Here is a 9,105-nt window from a genome sequence, read left to right on the forward strand (position 1 = left end):
CAAATGAAATGAGGCACTGGGCCCCTGCTCATGGAAGTCACTGGTCTTACCATGTTCAAAACCAAAGGGGAAGAACACACTCAGCATTTCTCAAGCTGAAAGAACGGAAGAAAAAATTCAAACCTCGAGTTGGAATTTTGGAAGATTCTATGGGCAAAATATTGAATGACGTAGGAAGCGTCAAAAGAACATAGAAGAAATACACAGAGCCACTGTACCAAAAAGAATTGGTCGATGTTCAACTATTTCAGGAGGCAGCACATGATCAAGAACCAATGATACTGAAGGAAGAAGTCCAAGCTGCACTGAAGGTACTCGCGAAAAACAAGGCTCCAGGAATTGACAGAATACCAATTGAGATGTTTCAACAAATGGATGCAACACTGGAAGCGCTCACCTGTTTATGCCAAGAAATTTGTAAGACAGCTACCTGGCCAACCAACTGCAAGAGATCCATATACGTGCCCATTCCAAAGAAAGGTGATCCAACAGAATGCAGAAATTATCGAACAATTTCATTAGTATCACACGCAAGTAAAATTTTGCTGAAGATAATTCAAAAACGGTTGCAGCAGTACATTGACAGGGAACTGCCAGAAATTCAAGCCAGATTCAGAAGAGGATGTGGAACGAGGGATATGATTGCTGATGTCAGATGGATCTTGGCTGAAAGCAGAGAGCACCAGAAGATGTTTACCTGTGTTTTATTGACTATGCAAAGACGTTCGACTCTGTGGATCATAACAAATTATGGATAACGTTGTGAAGAATGGGAATTCCAGAACACTTAACTGTGCTTATGTGGAACCTGTACTTATAGACCAAGAGTCAGTCATTCGAACAGAACAAGGGGATACTACGTGGTTTAAAGTCCGGAAAGGTGTGTGTCAGGGTTGTATCCTTTCACCATACCTATTCAGTCTGTATGCTGAGCAAATAATCCTAGAAGCTGGACTATATGAAGAATAACGTGACATCATGATTTGTGGAAGACTTGGTAACAACCTGCGATACGCAGATAACACAACCATGCTTGCTGAACGTGAAGAGGACTTGAAGCACTTACTGACGAAAATCAAAGACTACAGCCTTCAGTATGGATTACACCTTAGCGAGAAGAAAACAAAGACCCTCACAATTGGACCAATAAGCACCATCATGATAAGTGGAGGAAAGATTGTAGTTGTCAAGGATTTCATTTTACTATGATCCACAATCAATGCCCATGGAAGCAGCAGTCAAGAAATCAAATGAAATATTGCTTTAGGCAAATCTGCTGCAAAAAAAACTCTTTAAAGTGTTAAAAAGCAAAGATATCATTTTGAGGACTAAGGTGTACCTGACCCAAACCATGATATTTTCAATGGCCTCATATGCATGTGAAAGCTGGGCAATGAATAATGAAGACCAAAGAAGAATTGATGCCTTTGAATTATGGTGTTGGCGAAGAACATTGAATATACCATGGACTGCCAGAAGAACAAACAAATCTGTCTTAGAAGTAGTACAGCCAGGATGCTCCTTGGAAGCGAGGATGGTGAGGCTTCATTTCACGTACTTTGATCATGTTATCAGGAGGCACCAGTCCCTGGAGAAGGACATCATACTTGATAAGGTAGAGGGTCATCGAAAAATAGGAAGACTAAACAAGATGGATTGACATAGTGGTTGCAACAATGGGCTCAAACATAGCAACGATTGTGAGGATGGCACAGGACCGGGTAGTGTTTCATTATGTTGTACATAGGGTCACTATGAGTTAGGTGCCATCGAGTCGAAGAACATCGAAGAACAACGACAACACCAAGTTCCTAAAACCAAAGAGGCACTCTGGTGGCACAGTAGATAAGTGGTCAGCTGCTAACGGAAAGATTGGCAGCTGGAACCCACCGGCGGCTCCAGGGGAGAGAGATGTGGCAGTCTGCTTCTGTAAAGATTGCAGCCTTGGAAACCCTATGGGGCACTTCTACTCTGTCCTGTAGGGTTGCTGTGTTTCTGAATCGACGCAACAGCAACGGGTTTGGTTTCTTTCTTTTTTTCACCATGCTCCTCATTGTCCTGAAGCAGCTGGCTTGATGGAACAGTGGAATGGCCTTTTGAGGACTCAATTACAGCCACTGAAAACCCTATGGAGCACAGTTCTACTCTGACACACATGGGATTGTCATGAGTCGGAATCGACTCAACAGCAATTGGTTTTCGGTTTAAGGAAAATAAAATGATTTGCTAAAATGTTATACCAAGACAATTTATCGGGAAATAAAAAGCCCACAGAAGATGTTGTCAGATATGAAATATTAGTGAAATAGAGCATCCATGACGAAGTTTGAAAAAAAAATTCTAACAGAGAAAACCAGTCAACCATGAGATGAATCACTTAGAGAATTTAGAAATAGAAAAGTTGTGGTAAAACGGACAATGGCAAATGATGAATCCAGCTAAACACTGTCTAAGGCTCAATGTGAAAATTTGATTGCATTATAGGTCATATATGTTATAAACTTGTACGAAGTCTACAAAGCATTATCACCAATGAGGTTTGAGGAGTGAGTAGGGAAGAAATATAAAATAACGAATCATGTCTTCATAGCAGATGAATATTGTTCAAAAATAATTTATGTACTTAAAAAACTTAAAGATCCAACATTTTAATTTTTTTTCAAAATATTGATTTTAAAATTTAGAGTAATCACTTAGGAAATAATCTTTCTTATAATAGAAAGACATTTGTCCGTGGTTTCGCAGCTCTTTTTGTTTATTTCAGTTTCTTTTTATTCTGTTTTAAAAAAGTGAAATTATTCTATTTTAAAATACTATATTAAGCCCCCGGGACACCCTGCTAACTCAGAACTGAAGCCACTCCCAAAGTCCACCTTTCAGCCAAAGATTAGACAGGCCTGTAAAACAAACTAACACACGTGAAAAATGTGCTTCTTAGTTCAGTTAAGTATAGAAGACCAAATGGACACCACCCGTCCAAACACAAAGACCAAGAAGGCAGGAAGGGACAGGAAACCGGGATGAATGGCCACAGGGAGCCCAGGGTGGAAAGGGAATGGGGGAGAATGCTGACACATTGCGGGGATTGCAGTCAATGTCACGAAACAATTCGTGTATAAATTTTTCAATGAGAAACTAATTTGCGCTGTAAATTTTCACCTAAAACACAATAAAATAAAAAATAGTATACTAAATGCAATGTGGTATCCCAGATTGGATCATGAACATGAAAAGGATATTACTGGAAAAGCTAGTGAAATCCAAATAAAGTCTAAAGTTTAGTTAATAGTCATGTTCCAATGTTGGTTTCTTAGCTGTGATGAACTGTGGTAATATAAGATGTTAATATCAGGGGAGCTGATGAGCAGGAGAGGGGGACTTTCTGTATTGTCTTTGCAGCTTTTCAGTAAATCTAAAATTATTCAAAAATAAAAAGTTTATTTAAAAAAAAAAAAGACTCAATTACAGCTCCAGCTTGGTGGCAATACCTTGCAGGGCTGGGGCGATGTTCTCCAGGAGACTGTATATGCTCTCAGTCAGCATCCAATACATGGCGCTGTCCCATAGCCAGGATTCACGGGTCCAGAAATCAAGGAGTGGAAATAGAAGTAGCACCACTTGCTATTACCCTCAGTGATCCACTTGCAAAATTTTTGCTTCCTGTCTCTACAACCCTATGCTCTTCTGGTCTAAGAGGCATTAACTCCAAAGGGAGGAATGCTCCCACCGGGAGATACAACACTGATGCCTTTGAAATGGAAGTTAGGAATGCCACCTGGCCACTTTGGGCTCCTAATGCCTCTGAACCAACAGGTAAAGAAGAGAGTTACTATGCTGGCTGATGTGATTAATCCTGCTTACCAAGGGGGAATGGACTGTTATTACATAATGGAAGTAAAGAAGAGTATGGAATACAGGAGATCCCTTAGGGCACCTCTTAGTACTACCATGCCCTGTGATTAAAGTCAATGGAAAATGATAACAACTCAGTTCAGGCAGGATTACTAATGGTCCAGGCACTTCAGGAATGAAGGCTTGGGTCACCCCAGCAACCAAGCAACCATGAACAGCTGAGGTATTTGCTGAGGGCAAAGAGAATAAGAAGTGGGAGTAGAAGGTACCAGCAAGACCACACAACCAGTTGCAGAAACAAGGCCTGTAAGTGTTATGAATATTTCTTCTTTGTTTTGTTATGAATAAGTTTGTGTGTGTGTGTATATATATATAAAATATCTTTGTTTTCTTCCCTCTTATCCCATTATTTATCATAAAATACAAGATGTAAAAGGAGTTAGTGTGTTTTCAGTTGTACACATATTACTTGTATTATGTTAGACAGAAATATGACTTTTTAATTGTTTTTATTTGGAGATTATGTATGATTTAAGGGATGTGTATAGGTGCCAAGTTGACAAACGATTGGACTGTGATGGTTAATTTTATGTGTTTACTTGACTGGGCTATGATTCTCAGTGGTTTTGCCAAACACTACCGTAGTTGCTGTTCCATAGTGTAATCTCATGTGATATAGTGTAATCACGTTCCATAATGTAATCTAATGTGATGTAGTCAATCAATTCGTTGAAAGGGGGAATTACTTAGGATGTGGTCTGCCTTCAGGCTATAAATAGATATTTTGGCAGAACTCACTATCCGCATTCTTCCAGTAACCTGACCTATGGATCTTGGGACAAAGGCCTACAAAATTCTCCAGCCTGCCACCCTGACCTACAGATTTTGGACTTGTCAGCCCTCCACAATTCCGCGAGCCAGCAGAAGTCTCCAGCCTGTCATCTGACCTGCTTCTGTTTCTCTAGAGAACCCTGACTAAGACATCCTCTTTGACCTCTCAGCCTTAGCTACTCAGTTCTCTTGGCTGCGGGGACACGCCTTCTCCTGGTTCTCCTCTTACCTCACAGGCACTCCTGCTCAGGCTCTGTTTCACTTGCACCAATGAGCTTCCATCCACTCTGGGCTTCCATTGGCTTTGACTGATGAGTGAGAGGAGCCTGAGGTCAGGGTATTTATTCCATGCTCCATGCAGCTCTCTCTCTCCAGGGTCCAGGGTTGTGTTATGGATTAAATTTTTTTTTAATTTTATTTTTTATTGTTGTAGTCTAAATGAAGTCTACATTTCAAGTTAGTCTCCCATACAAAATTTTATACATACATTGTTATGTGACCCTAATTGCCCACCCCATTCTGCGACAGCACACTCCTCCTTTCCACCCCTGATTCCCCATATCCATTCAACCAGCTCCTAACCCTCTCTGCCTTCCCATCTCACCTCCGGGCACAAGCTGCCCCTTTGGTCTCTTGTATCTACTTGAACTAAGAGGCACACTCCTCACGAGTATCACTTTATGTCCCACAGTCCAGTCCAAACCCTCTCTGAAGAGTTGGCCTTGGAAACTGCTTTAGTTCTGGGCTGATAGAGAATCCAGGGGCCATGCTTTCCGGGGTACCTCCAGTCTCAGTCAGACCATTACGTCTGGTCTTCTTACTATAATTTGAGTTCTGCACCCCATCTTTCTGCTGCTCTATCGGGGACTTTCTGTTGTGTTCCCTGTCAGGGCGGTCATTGGTGGTAGCCGGGCACCACCTAGTTCTTCTGGTCTCAGGCTGATGATGTCTCTCGTTTATATGGCCCTTTCTGTCTCTTGGGCTCCTACTTTCCTTGTGTCTTTGGTGTTCTTTATTCTCCTTTACTCCAGGTGGTTGGGACCAATCGATGCATCTTAGATGGCCGCTTGCAAGCTTTTAAGACCCCAGATGTCACTCACCAAAGTAGGATACAGAACATTTTCCTAATAAGCTTTATTATGCCAGTTGACCTAGATATCCCCTGAGCATGTTCCCCAGACCCCTAACCCTGCTACTCTGTCTCCCAAAGTATTTGTGTTCAGGAAACTTCTTAGCTTTGGTTTAGTCCAGTTGTGCTGACTTCACCTGTAGTTATGGATTGAATTGTGTTCCTCCCCACCCCGCCACCCTACCCACCCCCCCAAAAAAATTTTATGTTGAAGTCCTAACCCCTGGTACCTGTGAAGGTGACCTTGTTTGGAAATAGGATATTTGAAGATGTTATCAGTTAAGTTAACATGATGTCATACTAGAGTAGGGTAGGTTCTAATCCCATCTGAGTGGTGTCCTTATAAAAGAGAAGACACACGAGACACAGAGAGAAGACATAGCCATCATGTGATGACGGAGTTATGCTGCAGTTGCAAGTCAAGGAACGCCTGTGGCCACCAGGAGCCAGGAGAAATAAGGAAGGATTTTCCCCTGGAGCTTTTGGAGAGAATGGACCCTGCCAACAGCCTAGACTGTTAGCCTCCAGAACTATGACACAATAATTTTTCTGTTGCTATAAGCCACCTGCTTTGGGTGGTAACAGTTTCTGGTTGTTGCTAGTCCAGGATGCTGTACTATGCTTTGAGGATTTCCCAACACCTTTATAAGGAGCCCTGGTGGTGCAACAGTTAAGCACTAAGCAGCTAACTGAAAGGTTGGTGGTTCAAACCCACCCAGTGTCTCTGTGGGAGAAAGACCTGGTGATCTGCCCCCATAAAGATTACAGCCAAGAAAGCAGTTCTACTCTGTAACACATGGAGTCAGCATGAGTCAGAATCGACTTGACGGAACTCAACAACAACTACACCTTTGTAAACAGTATCTTTACTAAATTCTCATCAATTACTCAGTTTGACTACACAATCTCTCTTCTACCTGGGAATCCCCTGACCCTAACAAATTCAGTCCCACAGCTTTAAACACCATCTATATGCTGATGGGAGCCCCGGTGGCACAGTGGTTAAGAGCTCAGCTGCTAATCAAAAGGCCGGTAGTTCAAACCCTCCAGCTGCTCAGTGGAGAAGATGTGGCAGTCTGCTTCCATAAAGATTACAGCTTGGAAACCCTATAGGACAGTTCTACTCTGTCCTATAGGATCACTATGAGTAGGAATCGACTCGATGGCAACAGGGTATATGCTGATGTCTCCAAGTTTATGTCTTTAGCCCTGACATCTCTCCTGAGTTTTGAACTCATATCCAACAATCTCCAGTCATCATAGATATCTCAGACTGAATATTTCCAAAATGAAATCATGATTCCCCCAACCCTGTTCCTCTCTACTACATATATATATATTTTTGAGTTGAAATTCAATAAAAATGAGCCATTTTAAAGTGTACAAATTAGTGACACTTGTACATTCATAATGTTGTGCAACCACTAGCTCTATCTTGTTCCAAAACATTTTCATCAGCCCCAAAGGAAGTTCCATACCCATTAGGCAGTTACTCCCTGTATCCCTGTCCCTCCACCCCAATCCCCATCCCTTCCCACCAGCAATCACCCAGCTACTTTCTGCCTCCATGGATTTGCCTCTTCTGGACATTTCACATCAATGGAATCACATCATGTATGGTCTCTTGTGTTTGACTTCTTTCAGTGAGCATCACGTTTTTGAGGTCCATTCACACTGTAGCATGTATCAGAACTTCATTCTTTTTATGGCTGAATAATATTCCATTTCATCCGGATACACCACTATTTATTCTTTCATTAGTTGATGGACGTTTGGGCTATTCCCACCTTTTGGCTATTGTGAAGAGCGCTGTTATGAACATGGGTGTACAGGTTTTCTTTGTTGTTATTGTTAGCTGCCACTGAGTCAGCTCACGACTCACGGCGGCCCCGAGCACAGCGGATCGAACCATTGTGATCCCTAATGTCTCCAAGTCCATCTGAGTCTGGAAGCTCTGCTGAAATGTGTTCAGCATCACAGCAACATGCAAGCTTCCACTCACAGATAGGAGTGGTCCCCACTATATTTTGGCAATTCCATTCATCCAGTTCCTCAGGCAAAAACCTAGGAGCCTATTTCTCTCTTTTTTTCTCACCTCCCACCTCCAATTCGTCAGCAAACTCTGTTGGCTCAGCCTCCAGAACATACTCTGAATTTGTCCACTTCTTGCCACTGTTGTCCCCCAGCCATCATCATCTCCCTCCTAGACAAATGCAACAAACTCTGAGCTGCAACCATCCCCCTCCCCTATAATGTGCACAGGGGGATTTGTCCTGTATTAAACCTTCCAATGGCTTCCTACCAAATTTAGAATAAAAATCTAAATTCCCTAACCTGGCTCAGAAGGCCCCTGCCGACTTCTCAGATCTCATCTTCTGCCACCCTCCCTCTCCTTCACTCGGTTTCAGCCTTCCTGCTGTCCCCAACCCCCAACTGCATTCCTATCTCAGGGCCTTTGCACTTGCTGCTCCCTCTGCTTGGAATGACTCATCACACAGCCAGCCCCTACTATTCAGGTCTCAGCTCAAATAATCACGGGGGAAGCAAGTGGGGTGGGGTGGGAGGGGAGGGGGGAGGACCCAGGGACAGGGCCATACGGGCCTTACTAGATCACTCAGCCTACACAGCACCCCCAGCCCTCACTCCCAGCCCCATCCTAGTTATTCTCTAGAACTCTCTCTAGGCTGCAGTTACTACTGTTCTTGTTGTTAAATGTGGTTGAGTCAACTTGTGACCCCATGCATGATGGAACGAAAAGCTGTCCAGACCTGAGCTAGTCCCATGAGCTCTTTTGGTGGGGATTGGACCACTGTGACCTATAAGGTTTTCTTTGGTTGATTTTTGGAAGTAGATCACCAGGCCTTTCTTCCTAATCCATCTTAGTCTGGAAACTCCTCTTAAACCTGTTCAGACGGGTAGTGGCTGCACATGAGGTGCAGTGGCCAGGAATCGAACCCGGGTCTCCTGCAAGGAAGGCAAGAATTCTACCACTGAGCCACCAATGTCCCCTTGCAGTTACCACTTATTACCTTTCTTTCTTTGTCTGTTCTCTGTCTTCCATCAGCAGAAAGTGTGCTGCATTACAGCGTCTTGTGTTTTTTCACTTCTATGTCCAAACACTCACTCCTATGCCTGTAACAGTGCTCGGCATATAATCGTTGCTCAAGAATTATTATTTAATGATACATACTAGGCACCTACCCCAGTGTTGGAGGTCACAGTCAAGTGGGGGAGACAGACACAATTATAACACAGGGTGGTCTCACCCCAATGCAGTACCCAGGACAAGAGTA

Source organism: Trichechus manatus, unplaced genomic scaffold, assembly GCF_000243295.1.
Source record: "Trichechus manatus latirostris isolate Lorelei unplaced genomic scaffold, TriManLat1.0 scaffold00258, whole genome shotgun sequence".
Taxonomy (NCBI): Eukaryota; Metazoa; Chordata; class Mammalia; order Sirenia; family Trichechidae; genus Trichechus; species Trichechus manatus.